Genomic DNA, 18,239 nt, shown 5'->3' with positions numbered 1-18,239 from the left:
CCTGTATCTGTTTTCTTCTTTTTTAGCAAAAACCTTCCCAATTTTAGCCTGATTTTAGCTACAGCACAAATATCACATTTCCCAGTCTCTGTGGTAGATGTAAGTGGCTATCTCTGAGTTCCAACAAAGAATATATAAGTAAAGGAGTCACTTGTAACTTCGAGAAAGATCAGACTGCCTGGGATGTGGACACGGTGCTGGAACTCAACTATTCTAGTTGAGAAGACTGAAAGTCATTTTGGTGAGTTGGCGATGAATTATGTGTAATTAAAAACTGGTGCATAAAATGTTTTTTTTCAATACCTGTAGTCCCAGAAATTTGAGAGGCTGAGGCAGGAAAATCACTCGAGCCCAAGAGTTTTAGACCAGACGAAGTAACATAATAAGAGCTTGTCTCAAAATAGCAAAACAGGAGGCACAGTGACACTTGACTATAATCCCAGCTGCTCAGGAGGCTGAGGCAGAAGGATCACAAGTTCAAGGCCAGCCTTGGCAGCTTAGCAAAGCCTATCTCAAAATAAAAAGTTCTAGGGGGCTGGGGAGATAGCTCAGTTGGTAGAGTGCTTGCCTTGTAAGCACAAGGCCCTGGGTTTGATCCCCAGCACCCAAAAGAAAAAAAAAGAAAAAAAAAAGTTCCAGGGCTGTAGCTCAATGGTAGAGTACGCTTGGGTCCAATCCCGAGTGTCACCAAACAAACAAAAAACATTTTTTAATATTTCCTCTTGCTTCTGTCTTATGGATATATGAAATAAATGGTGTTTCCTCTTTTTTATATGTAAATAAACAAATGCTTTTTAAATATTTTGTGGGTTTTTTGGGGCTTTTTTGTTTGTTTATTTTTTTGTTGTTGGTTTTTTTGAGATGGGGCTCACTATGTTGCTCAAGCTGGTCTCAAACTCCTGAGATCCAGAGATCCTCCTGCCTGAGATTCCTGAGTAGATAGAGCTACAGATGCACACCACCATCCCTGACTTGTGGTAATTTTTAAAACATGACTAAAATATACATTTTTCATTTTCTAATACAAAGCATTCCACTTACTGAAATGATTTTAGATGCTGACCCATAGCAGAGGGTTTTGCATGTTTGTCTTTAACTTTTGCTTTAATGTGCTCTAGGAGTGATAGAGAACCACTATGTCTACATCCGTGAGCTTTACATTGTCACATACTCATCATTTCTTATGTTTGCTGTGAACATGTCAACCACATGCAGATCTAATCTTGGGATTTTTATTTGGTAATTCCAAGAAGAAAGAAAGATAGCCTTCTGTGGGACACATCTGGTTACCATTAGATATTGTTAATACCACTTTATAAGAAGGTTTAGCTAAATCAATGCTTTTCTTTTTTTAAGAGGTAGGATTATTTATTTATTTATTTATTTATTTAATTTATTTTAGTTGTAGATGGACACAATACCTTTATTTATTTTATTTTATTGTATTTATGTGGTGCTGAGGATCAAACCCAGTACCTCACACCCGCTAGGCAAGCGCTCCACCACTGAGCTACAAACCCACACCCACTGCTTTTCATTTTGAAGAGAAAGGTTTTGAAGTAAATTCCATCAGTATTACCCTGTTTTGGAATTATCAGTTTCAATTATATGGATAAATTATTAAAAATAATAGAGCCTCATAATACATTAACAATGTAGATAATTAAAACATGGTAGGGCTGGGGATGTAGACAGTGTAGAGTACTTACCTCGCATGTTCGGGGTCCTGGATTTGATCCCCAGCACTGCTCAAAAAAAAAAAAGTCAGGGCTGGGGTTGTAGCTCAGTGGTAGAGTGCTTGCCTAGCATGTGTGAGGCACTGGGTTCGATTCTCAGCACCATATATAAATAAATAAATAAAATAAAATCCCTCAACAGCTAAAAAAAATTTTTTTAAACATCATAGGAAAGCAAATATAAAAATTAATCAGCAAACCTTTCAAATCTTTGTGAAGCTACAGAATCTAAATAAAAATGTTTTCTTTCTTACTTGATTCTTTGTAATTGCCTGCTGTAAGAGGACAAGCAAAATTACCAAGAACCCAACCATAGAGATTCAAATAATATTCAAATTGTCCTCAAAGAGGACAACTTTAAAATTTTATACCTAACACATAGTTGGAACTGTGTAAATATATATTTAAATAAAGGAATGAAGCAGCACAGTGTAGCTAAACAGAGCAGGATGATAGGAGAGAGATCTGGATTTGGATCCTAATTCTGTCTTCTCTCAGCTATAAAGTAAGGTTTATTGTACCTCTTAAGGTTGTTCTAAGAAGAACATATATTGCCTGTACTCAGTCATATCTGTGTCCTTTCTTCCTTTGTTTCTGAATGTTATTAGAGTACAGAGCTGGCATTTATGTACAAAACATTAAGGCCACATTCCAGATAGCCATAGCTGGCTTTCCCAGCTCAGCAATGAGGAATACTGACAAGGACACAAATGCTAGTTTTTAGAGCAGGATCTGGCAGGTAAGTGAGCTTTGTCATAGGACTACACAGGGAACTAGGAAGACAGAACCCTCAATCCTGTAGCCAGGCCTCATGGAAATAGAAGTGTACTTTACAGATCCGAAACCCTCAGAAGAGGCTTCCAGGGCTTCCCGTTGAAAGGTTTCACGATTATGTTGTCTCAGCAATCCTTGGCCTCTGTTTCTCCTGCTGCTATTGGCTGACTGATGCTGTCCAATGCACTTATTCAAACTCCCCAAGAGAGACATTCTTACTGGTTTGCTCATCATTGTGTAGTACAGGCTACTACGGTTTCACAAAGCCTTTGTAATAAGCCATTTCACAGGTCACGGACCAGCCTATAGATTGGCTTTTCTGGGTCAGATGTTCACTTTGTGCCAGTTGGGTTGGCCAGGGTGCCAAGCTATGTGGCAAACACTTCTCCACATGCACTGTAGGGACTGGGAGTATAGCTCAGTGGTAGAGCACTTGCTTAGCATGTATAAGGCCCTGGGTTTGAGCCCAGCATTGCAAAAAAGAAAAATAAAGAAATACACTGTGGACATGAAAGATTTTCATGAGTCTGTTGACTCTTGATAGGTTCTTTGTCTATTGGTTTAGGAACTGGTAAAATCATTTGTCATGTAGAGTTGGCAGAGAGAAAGTCATTTGTCTGTCAAATGCCGAATGAGGATGGACTGCAAAGCCAACTCTATGTCCCCCAAAAATGTATTCGATGTCTTTCACTGATTCCACCTGTCTCTCTACAGTTCAGTCATACAGGACTAGTATATTTTCAAACACTCCCTCTCTTCCCCTCCCACACTCCCACCACCACCACCACCACCACCACCCTGAACCTACAAATACATACTTTCCTTTGTTTGGAACGCTCCTTTCATACCCTCTCAACCTGGCTAAAATGGCTACTCATTCTTCAAGGGAGTTTTGTGGAATTCAGACTGGATCCAGTTTCTCCTATTATAAACTCCAGTGCTACTTTGTGCTTCTCCTTTTATTATATTGCTGTGTTTATAATTATTTGTTTAATATCTGTCTTTCCTTTTGACAGAAGCCCAATGAGGGTAGGAATTTTTGCCTTGTCTCTGTGGTTTCCTCCACATCTGGTCTAGCTCCTGACACTTAATGGAACTTGATAAATATTCATGGAATAAGTAAGCTTTGGTTATCATGTTATCTGGACAACATGTTTTTCATTTCAGAATTTGACCTTTAACACTCTCAGAGTCAGGCTAAATCAAAATAAAATGTTTTCAAATCGCCCTAACAAATCTCCAAAAATTGATTTTATATCTAGACAGATGGGAAACTTTCCAGATACATCCTTGGGAATGGACTCAGGACAGTAAGTGGCTGGTGGACAGGCAGGAAGAAGGCCAGACCCTGTGCTAGACCAAGAAACAAACAGCTTCCTTGGGAGGAAGGATAGGGGCTGTGTGCCTCCTCCCACACACGCTCCACCTTCTGACTCCCCCACCACACCCCCACCTGCCTCAAAGGTGCCGCTCCAGGGCCACACTGGGAGAGCAAACACAGAAATTTGTTTGCTGATGTGGCTTAGCAACAAGGCCTCACTCTGACCTTTTCCCTGCACAGTAATAAAGAGAGAGGGTGTTTAAAATGGGATTGCACGGGTTTCCTATAAGTATTGCTGAGAAACGCCTCAGCTGAGCATTGCTGCCTGGAAAGAACAAGGATATGTATCCCAGTCCCACCCTGGCCTCCCCCCTAGAGTCCCTGCTGGACAAGGTCCTGAGGCTCCTGTTGTCGGGTGGAGCCAGTGACGTCCCCCCACACACACACTGGCCCCCAGGTTAATTGGTTACTGATGAGCAGTTTTTAGGATGTGCAAAGGACTAAGAGAGAGGGAACCGGTCTGATAGCTGAGCTTCACAGACACCCAGGACATCATTCATTCGGAATTGAAGGGCAGTCCAGTAGCCCTGCTCCCACCCTCATATCTCAATCACAGTTTCTGAGTCATTCTCTGGGACAATGAGCCTAGAGTTTCTCTACCTTTGAGATAACTCATCTTTCCTCCATCCCCACTTCCACTATTTCTGTACCTGCTAACCAATGTCCCTCTACGATCCGTGCCTCAAGCTTCTGCTGCCTTCTCTCAGTGGCCTCTTTCCTTGGTCCCATTCGATATCAGCTTTCCTCTCAGCACCTCACAAACTCCCTACCCACAGGCTATGATGTGTTCAGCCTATCACCATGACAAAGCACTCATACCAGACACCTCACAGGACACTGGTAAAGTCACAAGAAGCTGCCTTTGGATTAGGGGACTAATTCCGGGCTTAGTCAATTAATTTAATTGAAGCCACATATGCAGAGCCACGGGATCTAATCCACTCATTCATTTGACAAATAGGTCATATCATTTATGTCAAGCATGGAGAAACAGTGATGAAATTAAAAAACACAAGCCTTTGCCTTCGTGAACCTCACCTTCTCCTGGGGCTGGAGGACTGACAAAATATAAAGTAAAACACAAGATCATGATTGATTGATTGATGTGATAGAGAAAAAACAGGCCAAACAGGGGATAGGAAGTGCCTGGAAGAGGGATGTGTGTGTCAGTATTCAATAAGTGACTGAGAAGGCCCATGTGTGAAAGTAACGTGTGACTCAAAAAAGACAAAGGAGGCGAAAAGGTCAAGAAGGAGCCCCCTGTGGGGCTCTGAGCATGGCAGACATGATAAGACTTAAAATGATAAGTGACGGGCAGTGTCACTTGGTACTGGCATGCTCAGTAAGGAGACTTATGGGGAAGCACTGCCCTCTAGGAGCTGACAGACCAGAGGAAGACATGTCCACAGGCACCTAGGGCAGTATATGACACTTGATTAGGTCAGATCTACTGGAGCCCAGTGGGCATTTAGGGGACCCAGAGTGCAAGCACCCAAGTTGTCTGACCTGCCCCCATGATCCCAAAGTTTACTGTGGAAGCCAGCATGCTACTGTTTTCCAATTAGGAATGATCTAATTCAGTGGCTTTAAAGTTTAGGGTCCATCAGAATCACTCAAAGGCCTTGTGAAAACTCACAATGCTGGTGATTCATTAGGTGTTTTAGTCAGCTTTTTTGCTATGGTGACTAAAGGACCCGACCAACACAATTATAGGGGAGGAAAAGTTTATTAGAGGGCCCACAGTTTCAGAGATCTTAATCCATAGAAGGTCAGCTCCATTCCTCAGGGCTGGAGGTAAGGCCGAACCTCATGACAGAAGAGTGTGGCAGAGGGATGCAGCTCACATGATGATCAGATGGCAGCACAGAGAGAGAGAGAGAGAGAGAGAGAGAGAGACTCCACGCTCCCGATACAAAATATATACCCCATAGCCGTGTCCCCAACGAACCACTCCCTCCAACCACATCTCACCGGCCTCCAGTTACCACTCAGTTAATCCCATCAGGGATCAGTTCACCGATTAGGTTAAGGCTATAACCCAATCATTTCTCCTCCAAACCTTCTTGCATCTTCTTGCACATCTGCTTTTGGGGGACATGTAACATCCAAACCATAACAGTAGATCTAGGGTAGAGGCCTCAAGATTAGCATTCTGAACCTTTTCACAGGTGATGCTCATGCTCCTGATTCAGGTACCAACTGCAAAAACCACTGTTTTCATCTAGTTCCTTTCCATCATACCCTCCAGCCCTTCTAACTCTGCCCCTGTTCTTCTCTCTGTTTAAAATGACCTACATACTCTGCTTTTCTTCTTTCTGTTTTTCCTTCAAGGCAAGTAAGGAGTTCACTTCCTACAAGAAATCTTCCCTGACTCTTCCAAACAATATCTTTCACACTCTCCCCTGAATATTTTCCCTCTATTTTTCATTCCATCTCATGACTATAAATAGTTATGGATTCTAAGCAGACAAGAGTAATTTCTCCAGTTCCTCATATCTGGTTAAATAAAATTTTTGTACCTCCCCTTGTTTCTCCTGACATTTGTGAGTGGAAGACCCCCTCTGGGGAAGACCTCCAACTTGACCTTCCTAAGCTTCCAGCATGACAGGGTTAGGGAACATACAATTTGACTACAGAAGACTGGGGAGGATTGGTCTCACTTGGTAGTGGTAGGGGTGAGGGGGAAATGAGTCTGGTAAGGTATAAGAAGGATCATTTCCTCAAAGCCCTGTGGTCCCTCAAAGTTTAGTCTTTAACTTAGGAGCAGTGCCGTCACTGCAGGGTTTTAAGCAGAGAGCAGCTGGGTCAGCTTTCTCTTGTGAAGATCATTCTGGCAGCTGTAGAGAGCTGATGAGCAGGATGTAGAGGGGGCTAAAAAACTGGAGCAGAGGAGAGCACTGTGCTGATCCAGGAGAGAAGGATGATGACTGAAGGTGGTGACCGAGGAGAGAAGTGGGGACATTGGAGAGGGTTTTACAGGGTAGCATTCACAAGACCGAGTGATGAGTTGAATGAAAAAGTAACAAGAGAGAATAATGAAAAATGGTGCCTGTACATCTGACTTGGGCACCTGAATAGATGTTGAGGTTATTAACTAGGATGTGGGATTTGGGGGCAGATGAAATCAGTTTTAGGAGATATAGGAATGAGGGGAAGGACTGTTCAAAAGTAGAGGACAGCTGCCCCTGTTCATAGATTCCTGGGAAACAACCACCCCAAGGTGACATTAAGGAAAAAGTAGAAAGAGGGGTGAGCAGTAGTCAATGGGGTGAAGGCTCTGGAAGAGACCTGAGGGCGTGTGACCCAGAGCATGGTAGGAGGATGAGCCTTGTCAGTAGTGAAGCCACCACTTGAGTTCCTGAAATGGAAGGTAGGAGGCAGTCACAGGTGTGCACGCACATGGGTCTTCTTGACTTGCAACCCCTGGGAGTCCTGCCTTTCCCTGCGTACACTGGTGTCTGACCCATTCAGCCTGTGTGACCCTCAGCTAGTTGGTGAGTTAGTACTTCCATTTAGTGGGACCAAATAGTTGGTCTTGAACAAGTGAATCTCTGTGCTTCAAGTTCTTCACCTGTTCACTGGAGACAGACAACCTCAAAGGGTTGCTGTGGGGACGAAGGGAACTAGTTGCCAGCTGGATGAGAACAGTGCCTGGCAGCTAGAGAACTGTTTGAGGTGTTCACGAGCCTCCTCACTGGACTCTGGGCGCATGAGGACAGACGCCATATTTACCTGGAGTGCTCCAGGGCATTCTCTTAGTCAGAGGCAGACTTCCTGCTTCTGCCCCTTTCAAAACCATGGAACTTACTTACTTTCTTTCTATTGATTAAATTCCTATTTTCAATTTTTCTTCATTTGCCAAATCAAAAATAATAAACAAACAGTGTGATCTTACACCCTTAAGCTGCCCAGCACTTGAAAAAAATATCCTGGCCTTTCCAATTACCAAAATTGGTGGTGGGATTTGACATCATGGAATCTGCATTTCTAATCCTGGTCTGGTTAAAAAAAAAAAAAAAACAAACAAAAAAACGGAGTCGGAGACACCAAATTTGCAGTTAATATGACTAGATTTTAGTCCTGGCTCTACTTCTAAATGGGCAACTTTGGGTACCTCCTTGAGCTTTCATTTCCTCTTCCATAAAATGAGGACAGTAAAACCTGTTCATAGAGTTACTATAAAGATCAAAAAAGCTAGCACAGGGCAAAGCACTCTGAAAGGCATGCAGTGCAATGGATGGATGTAGGATAGTTTTATGGGGCTCTGAACTAGGAGCTGCTAGACCAGTTTTATTGGTAACTGAACCCTCAGAGGATTTTCCAGAATTCTCCACCATAACTGTTAAACATCCCTAAGAAGACTTTCATAACCTATATTGCTCTTTTATTACACACCATCCCCGTAAAAGGAAGTGGTATGTATCTGAGTTAAACCCATATGTTCACCACCTCTTTTGTCAGAGTACTACTTGTCTTTGTCTCCAACCGACCTTAGTTTCAAAAGGCAAACCCTTGGCAATCTGGCATCTGAAGAACTCGAGTTCTGCCAATCCAGGATTTCATCAAATTTTAGTGGGATTTCTTAACCCTTTGCTCAGCAGCCCACAATGAGGCATCCTCATAAAATAGCTTCCCACAGACCACCCCCTAACTCAGGAGGGCTGCCCATTGTTCTCCTCTGAAAGTCTGGTCTCCTTCCCAGCGATGGTCTCTGAGGAGAGTGAGGCCTGCTTCTCCCTGGCTCCTTCCAATACCCAGGGCACCACTGTGGCTGAGCCAACTGAGTCCCAGCATGACTTGTGAGTCAGAGGGAAATTTATAGTCAAGGAAAACAGAGCTTTTGTCCATCATGCAGTTCACCTAAGACCATTGCAGAAGGAGGCAGCCAGAAAGCTCAGATTGAGCCCTGTTCTGAGGTAGGAACCCGTGGACTTCTACTATTGGTATTCTCTTTGAATTTAAATCCTATCATTCACAGATACTTTCTTATTTGTATGTAAGATACTTTTCTTATTGGTATGAACTACTTTTCCTTAATCCTGAGTTAGAAGGGCTAAATCCAGTTGTTCCTCACAGATACAAAGTGGGGCTCTGTTCTGTACCCAGCCAACTCTGATCTGTTGGGTACCTCATTTTTGCCTCCCACACCTTCATTTCCCATTTGCTCTTTGAAGTCCTTCTTGGCATGAGTATGTATGGAGTGATCAGCAGCTGTTTAAATCAACCAGATGCCAGGCACTATGGCACCTGCCTATAATTCCAGTGACTTGGGAGACTGAGGCAGGAAGTTCACAAGTTCAAGGCCAGATTGGTCAACTTAAAGAGATATATGCTGAAATTAAAAATAAAATAAAATAAAATAAAAAATAAAAAGAACTGGGGATGTAGCTTGGTGATAGAATACCCCTGGGTTCAATCCTCCATTCTGTAAAAATTAAAAAAATAAATAATCAATTTTGGACTCTGCAGGCATGGAGCCCTCTTTGTATTTATTTTTATGTTCTTAAATTGACAGTACAAGTCTTAATGCTATGACTTTCTCTCAACTGAAGGCCAAATCTTTTCTCTCTTGTCCCTGTGTCATTTGCCCTGGGCCCACAGTACTCTCAGCTGCTATTGTACCCAGTATGGCCTCAACTCTGCAGAGAAGGCAGCAGGACTGAGGGAATCTCCTAGGCTGGTAACCATAGCTCTGAGCCCTCTACTCCATCATGGGCCTTTGAGAGCCAGTGGGAAGCAGAAGTCAAAGAATGTTTTATCAATTCTTCATTTAATATTTAGACTTTAAATTTAATAACTTTTTAAGTATTTACTTGAGTTGAACCTGTTTTCAGATTCCAGGCAGCTGCTATAAACCTGTATTTGGGCAAGTAATGACATAATTCAACTAGGTGGGGCTTGGTGGACATGCCTATAATTCCAATTTCTTGTGGGCAGAGTGGTGAAGCAGAAGGATTGAAAGTTCAAAGCCAGCCTGGGAAACTTAGCAAGGCCTTTCATCAGAACTAAAAATAAAAAGTGCTGGGAGTATAGTTCAGTGATGGAGTGCTTGCCTAGTACTACACACACACACACACACACACACACACACACACACACACACACAAAGGGTCTGAGCACTGAGCCCCGAGTAGTGAGGCTTCATGCATGCAAAGCAAGTGTTCTACCACTGAACTACATCCCCAGCCTGCTTCCCTTCCCTCCAAAAGAACATTCAAAGTCCTAAGCAAGTTTCCCCTCCTTCCAACATTAGCTTCCTCTAAGCCCGCAGGTTCCAATTTGTGTGTTTTACGGCCCTGAACGGGGATACTTTCTAGCCACTCCTCTCCTTTCTTGGTTCCAGGTCTCATGCTTAGCTGTCTCCAGACACCTGGCCTGGAGAAGACAAACAGGGGACTTGAGGTCAGACCACCATTTGTCCATTTTTGTCCTTGTGCTTTTTCCCATTTGTTTCCTCCAGGACCCCAACAAGAACCAATGCTCAGGTCTTCAAGTTCACTTCACCTCTCTGGTATCCCCCAAAGCACAAATCAAACATTCTCTCACTTCCCCGACTCCCCCCACCCTTTTTTCCCTGTCCTCAGTAGAACTTAATCTTTTCCTGTGGCCCATTTCTCTAGGACCCAATGTAGGGGTTAAAAGCTGGGACTCTGGAGATAGAAATATTTTCAGCAAATCCTGGGACGTTGTTGTAACCAGACAGGGTGATGGGTGTTAGTTTCTCCAGGTGCAAATTCTAGTTTTTCTGCTTACTACCTAGCTATAAACTCGGGTAACTGTCTAATCTCTTGGAGTCTTAGGCTTCTTATCTATAAAATGGGACTAATCAAGTTTACCATGATGGTTAATTTGGTATGTCAACTTACGTGGCCCACAGTGCCAATATTTGGTCAAACATTATTCTGTATGTTCTTGTGAGGATATTTTTATATGAAATGAACATTTAAATTGGTGGACTTTAATCCCAGCATGGTAGGACATACCTGTAGTCCCACCTACGAGGGAGGCTGAAGTGGTAGGCTTACCTGAGCCTAGGAGTTTGAGGTCAGCTCAGACAACATAGTGAGACCTCATTCAATAAATAAATAAATATTCTAAAATAAGCACTGGGGATATAACTCATTGGTAGAGCACTTGCCTAGCATGCATGAGCCCTTGGGTTCAATCCCTAGCACTGTAAAAAGAAATTGGTGGACGTTAAGTAGAGTGCTTTCCATAATATGGGCGGATCTCATCCAATCAAGTAAGGCTTCAATAGAATGACGTTTGACTTCTCCATTTCCACCCCCCAGTAAGAAGGAATTCTGGGGTTGGAGTAGCTCTGTGGTAGAGTTCTGGTCCTGGGTTTGATCCCCAGAACTGCAAAAGAGAGAGGGAGAGAGAGAGAAGGAGGAGGAGTAGGGGAGGAGGAGGAGGAGGAAGAGGAGGAGAAGAAGGAGAAAGAGAGGAAGAAGAAGGAGGAGAGGGAAGAGAAGGAGGAAGAGGAGAGGGAAGAGGAGGAAGAGGAGGATGGTAGGGGCAGGGAGGAGGTGAAGAGGAGGAGGAGAAGGAATTCGGTAGCAGATTGCCCTTGGATTTGAATGGCAACACGGCAACATTAGCTCTTCCCTGGGTCTCCAGTCTGCTGGACTACCCTGAAGATTTTGAACTTGATCCTTAAAATCTGTCACACACACACACATCCTATTGGTTCTATTTCTCTGGAGAACCCAAAATTATTTATCTACCTATCTCCCTTGGAAGAATAAGTTTCTTTATGACTAGTAACTGCTGCTATTTCTTGAGTGCTTACAGTGTACCCCATATCTTGCTAAGGGATTTGCCACACCATTATTTCATTTAATCCTAACCACAACCTTATGAGCTAGGTACTATTATTGTCCCCTGTGCACAGTGAGGGAAGCAATGCTAAGAGGGATTTAAATCTCTCACAGCTAGAAAAGAGTAGAACTGTGATTTGAATTTTAACCACTGCACTCACTGCCTCTCAATTGAGTGCCTAACGGATGCTTCTCTTGCCCAATAAATGTTCTATTCCACCCCCACCCCAAAATAGTTGAAACACATTCATTTATTTTATCCAGGTTTTTGATTTTAAAATAGATTTTTTTTTCATCATCTGGTTTCATGTTGCCCAGGAGCTGTCAGGAAAGAGACCGCATTCCTCACACCACCCTGCATAGACTCTCCTGGGGGTCCGGCAATCCCCTTCACCTTCCTGCCTCCATCTGCAGAGTTGGAAGGCCGCCCTGCCACTCAGGCCAGTGGAGACTCCTGGAAATCAACCCCTCCTGCTCCCCGCCAGTGAGCAATGTCATCTTGTGCTACAAAATTTCTAGTGTCCCGGCTGCAAAAGGGAGTAAACTGGCTCCTTCCTGGATGGTGGAGTGCTTGAGGGAGGGAATTGTAAACATGACCAGAGACCCAGACTTTGTACAGGTCATTTCAAACCTGTTCATTTAAATCCCTTTTAAACTGATAAGCTCATACACAAAACCAAGATGTTTGAATGGCTGGCTTCCAGTACAGCAGAAGGTGGGAAGAACTACAATTTGCAGGGTGTTACTGCCAGAGAAATGAAACTGAAATTCACTCTCAGGTTTAACCCTGACTGCCCCAATGTCACTGTGTGGTGAGGAGGCACCTACCCTGCTCTGGAGAGTCAAGAGCCCCCAGTAAGGGCTGGGATTGTGACTCAGTGGTGGAGCACTTGCCTAGCATGTGTGAGGCCCTGGGTTTGAGTCTCAGCACCACATATAAATAAATAAATAAATGTCCATTGGTAACTAAAATTATATTTAAAAAAATAAAATTGAAAAAGGAGCCCCACAGTAAGATGCTTCTAAGTCCTTCTGTAGTGGTTATCCTGGCTCACCTTGCTTGTGGAAGAAATTTTTCCAGAAAATTACCTGCATTCATGAGCAATATTTCAATATTTCTTTTTTCTTATGGTGGGGTTGGAACCCAGGGCCTCCTGTGTGTGCCAGGCAAGTGCTCTACCACTGAGCAACATTCCCAGCCACAATGAACCTTTTTTTTTTTTTTTTTTTAAGTTGGAAAGATAAGGACCAAATAGAGGAAAAAAAAAAAAAAAAAAAAACTTAGGGGGCTGGGGATGGAGTTCAGTGGTAGAGCACTTGCCTAACTTACACAAAGTACTAGGTTTGGTTTCAAGCAACATAAAATATACATAAAAAATTAGAAAACCCTCCTGGAACAGGTAAAAGTGCCCTACAAGCAAATTTCCTTATATGCAAATTAGAATAAGTTAAATGCAGGTTCTCTACTATGCCTCTCTGAACACTTTGCTGAAAGTTTTGTCTACATTATCTCCCTTGATGTTCCCACAAGGCTTTGAAGTGGATATGACTTGACACATATGCCTTAGCAGCCCAAGGGACAAAGGGACTTGCCCAGGGTCACAAGGTTACAAGTAACAAAATTGCTACTCCCAGTTCTCCCAGCAGAGCAGCATCTCCAAGAATGAGGGCCTGGTAAACACAGGGAGGGCTGCCACTCTTACAACCTTTTGTTCTTCTGCAAAGTGTGTCAAGAAGGAATGCATGAAAATTCTAGAATCTGTCTGCTTCTCTAACTGAATTCATTCATTCACTCACTCATTCAGTCAGCCAGAGTCAAGTACTTCCTCTAAGTGTCAGGCCTGTTCTCGTGCTAGAAATAAGACATGGTCCGTGGTCTGGGTTACTATTATGTAGAGTGCCAACTTCAGTAAAACTTTCCCTGAAGGATCTAACTTTATCCTTGTGACAAAAACTCAGAGCACTGATTTTTACCAAGAAATGCCCTTCTTCCTACAGCCTTCTGATCTTGTTTGGCAAGCAATAGTATTGGTATTAACTCATTGAAAGCCCCTGCTTCTTAAACGAGTTAGACTGAACTTGAGAGGGGAGGTTATTATGCACTTACCACTCAATAAACACACCCTGACTTCATGAAAACTACTTGTTACCTAATAATTTCCCTATAGAATTAAACTGTTCACACTTAGGCAAATAATCACTTTTATTTTTAAGTACTGAATTGTATGCTCTGGAAGTAGAATAATTGTGGGTGGTTGTCTGGGAAAGTGTGTTCCACAAGGAGGTAGGAACAGAGGAACGTTATTTTTATTATAAGTGTTATTACTACCTCCTTCCAGTTGTTTGTTTTGAGACAGGGCTCACTAAGTTCTTAGAGCCTTGCTAAGTTGCTGAAACTGGCCTCGAACTTGTGATCCTCCTGCCTCAGCCTCCAGAGTCATCGGGATGACAGGCATGAGCCACAACACCTAACTCCCCAGGTTTTTTTTTTCCCATACTTTTTATTGATGCATTATAGTTGTACCTAATGGTGGGATTTGTTGTTGCATATTAGTACGCATATACAATATAACAATGTACTTTGGCCAATATCCCTCCTCCTTCCAGTTTTAACAAAGGTAAACACATGGAGAAAAGAAAAAATTATATGCTATATTTTTCTATCACTTTTTCCCTCCAGATCTAAATCTGGACTGCAGATCCGTTCATGTAGGCTGACTATATATGGTGTAGCTTGAAATTCTACTGTCTTGTGTTCCTGCAAACCCAGGAAAATTAGAAATGTCTGCCAGAGACATGCACATTCACTTTAAAGATTTATTTCCAAATTCCATGCAATCTCTCTCTCTCTCTCTCTCTCTCTCTCTCTCTCTCTCTCAGACATCAGTATGATGGAAATTTTGGGCTGTAAAGGAAAATTAGGGAACTCTGAGGGAAGTTGGTGACCTCTTTCTTTTATTCCTTAGAGTTTTCAGGTTCTCATAACACAGACTTGTTACATCTCCTAAAGCCACACAGCTCTAGAAGTTTGGAGAAGAAAGAAAAGATGTAGGAATTAAACCAGTTGCCAATTTGATGCTCATGGTACTTCGTTAATATGGGGTCAGTCACGGGGGAAGTGTAATGGCAGGGGCAAAATTATAAGTCAATGAACACCCTCCCTTCCTGGGCTGCAGGATCCCACGCTCAACTTCTTTAGTTGGCTGCCCTCCAGCCTTGTTTGACCTTGAAGTTATACCTGCAGGGTGAGGGAGGAGCCATGTGCTTCCCTAAGTAGTGCCTGGCACTTTGCCAGGAGGCCCAGGTGCCTGTTGGCATCCCAGGTGGCTATGACAGACTCCCCATGTGCTCAAGTTCCAGTCACCTTGGCCTGAGCCCAGAGAGAGAGAGGCTTCTTGAAGCTCGGTACCCTGAGCGAAGTTCCTTGGGGGAAACTTCTAGAGGTAGATGTGGGGTACTGACACCTCTGTCTTTCTCTGAGGTAAGCTCTGTAACCACCCCACCATCCTACCACCTAATTACAGGCTTAAATCTTGGGGCCTGCCCCACTCTCAAGAAGACAGCACATCCCTCAGGCTGGCACCACATGCTGACACACCCAAATCTCTCTCCACCTGGCCTGTCGCCTGGTATAAAACACTCTTTCCTATAGGCCCAGTGAATACCTGGGTGTAGTGCCAACCTGGACTGAATGGACTTTAGACTACTCATTTGTGTTGATGCCTGCTGGGGATTGAACCCAGGGACTTGTGCTTGCAAGGCAAGCACTCTACCAACCGAGCTATATCCACAGCCTGGAAGCAGGATTTTTGAGAGCAGAGCAAGACTTGTCAGAGATGGATGTCTGCTGGCAGAGGTGGCTTAGGCCCATCTGTTGCACTAGGTGCTCCACAGACATATGACTAGGAATGATAGAGGAGGGAAAAGATTTTGTGACAGAGGCCGGCAGATCTAGGGAACCTGGTAGCTAGCAATTCCTGGCTGTGTACAACCTACCAAATGTGCACCCTACCTGACAGACTTTTATGTTTGTTTCTTGTTTTCATTTGAAGAGAAGAACTTTCTAACATGTTGGCAATTAATTTAATTATTTTCAAACTCTGTGTGGGCCTAAATGAAATTGTGAGAACTAGTTGACCACTAAGCCATAGTGAAGTGGAAGTCTGCCTAGGACCATATGTGCTTCTGGGGGCAGCAGAAACACCTTTTTTTTTTTTTTCCCCCCAGTGTGAACGCATAATACAAAATTATTTAACCAGCAAGAGGCCTGCATTTATTTATTTAATTATTTATTATCAGAGATTGAACCCAGGGGTACTTAACTACTGATCCACATATCCAGTCCATTTTATTTTTATTTCAAGACAGGGTCTCATTAAGTTGTTCAGGGCCTTGCTAAATTGCTGAGGCTGACTTTGGACTCACAATCCTTCTGCCCCAGGCTCCTGAGTTGCTGGGATTATAAGTATGCCGGGCTCTGCAGGAAGTCTTCTTAATAACCAATCAAACCTATTTAAGACAAGAACCAAGTGCAGTATTGTCAACCTCTTTACACTTCAGACCCTTATCTTAACCCTGAAAACAATTCAATCCATTCTTTTTTTTTTTTTTTTTCCCTCCTCCAACTCAAAGGAGGAAAATGCAAAGCCCCCCAGGAAAGTTTCTTTGGAGAGGCAGCATTGAGATTTCTAGGGGAGACTTTTGCCTCTAAGATCATTTGTCAGCAATATTTCAGGTGGATCACCAATCCAGCAATGTTTTGAACTTAAACAAAGGCCCTGAATGCCCTCCAATGAGGTTTTTAGCTTGATTCCATTCTTTGGTTCATTAAGAAAAACTTTTTGTTATGGTTTAGATATGAGGTGTTCCCCTAAAGTTCATGTGTGAGACAATGCAAGAATTCTGAGGTGAAATGATTGGTTTAGAGATTCTTAAACTAATTAGTGCATTAATTCACTGATAGGAATGAACTAACAGGTAAGTATAGGCAAGTAGGGTGAGGTTGTAACAAATCAGTCACATGCTTTTTGCGTTTATATTTTGTCTCCAGTGAACAGAACACTCTCTACTTCCTGTTGTCATGTCCTGAACTGCTTTCCTTCACCAAACCCTGCCGCCATGATGTCCTGTCTCACCTTGGGCCAGGCCCAGAATTATGGAATCAGCTGACTATGGACTGAGACCTCTGAAACTGTGAACCAAATGAACTTTTCCTCCTCTAATTGTTCTTGTCCAGTCTTTTGGTCACAGTGATGAAAAAGCTGACTAAATCATTTTTATAGTGGTTTTCTAGAGCTCAAAATCAAAAGGGTCTGATTATTTATCTAGCAGGTATCTTGTGCCTCAATTTCTTCTTCTTAAAAATTAGTGGAATAGGCCTAAGTTCTCTAGGGACCAACAACCTCTGACACTCTTCTGCTTAGATCACCTCCCTTGTTGGCATTCAGAAATACCCTGGGTAAAAGTGCAAAGTGCTTCCTGGAATTATTTGCATTTTTTCAGCCACCTCTGGGTACCTGATGCCCTCTAGCTGAACCCTAGATGCCCCAGGGACACTTGAATTAAAAAGTTGGGTCATTTCACTAAGTGATGGAGAATATTATGAATATCACTGGCACCAAAAAAAAAAAAAAAAACCAACCTTGAATGGTTTGTGCATTTTTTTTTTTTTTTCTCTTGAAGTTTCAGAATGTGCTAACTGCTGATTCTAGAGGTCACATCCAGGACTCTGCTGAATGCCATTGAATGTTCAGTGTTTGGAACTCTCCGCTCATCCTGACTTGGAAGCAAGTTTATTTATCCAGTATAAAAGGAAGTATTTGAACACAGAGTGTGGTTCTCTTCAAGTTTTAGAAGCAGCAAGACTGGATGGACAACTTTTAGAATAAGAAGACATATTTCTCTGTCCTGAACACTACCTTGCCACCCTGACTAGACAATCAGAGCTGCATATGAACTCAACACTAAAAAGGATCCTGACGTGATTTAAGTACGTGATATATTTAGATGATAAATATGAGCCTTTTCTTTCTGCAGCTATCTTCTTTTGGTTATTGAGTTGTTTTGTTTTATTTCTGGTGCTGGGGATCAAACCCAGGGCCTCATGCATACTAGGCAAATACTCTACTGCTGAGCTCCATCTCTAATCTTGGGTTATTTAGCTTTAAACCACTTTGTGAAACCAAACATGTAAACAATATTTTCATGGATGGTTTTGCTATGAAACAAGAACAATGTTTCTACTACAGTATTGCCTAAGTGAATAAAATAACTTTCCCCACCCACTCTTATCATTTTACCTAAGTAATTTAGACCTACCCGTCCATTCAGAATTACAGATTTGCATAAAAATTAGAGGAAGAGAGAAGTGGAAGTGTAAACTGCTATAGGGCATAGCCCATGGTTCATATTTCTTTCTTTCTAACCCTCGTCAACACTCAGTTGACACCCCATAAAGGAGGTGTCAGATCAATTGTTGAAGATACAAAACAATTGCATAGTAGAAAAGTGCAGCAACTACGGTGGTGC

Source organism: Sciurus carolinensis, chromosome 6, assembly GCF_902686445.1.
Source record: "Sciurus carolinensis chromosome 6, mSciCar1.2, whole genome shotgun sequence".
Lineage (NCBI taxonomy): Eukaryota > Metazoa > Chordata > Mammalia > Rodentia > Sciuridae > Sciurus > Sciurus carolinensis.
Note: the sequence above shows the minus strand (reverse complement) of the source record.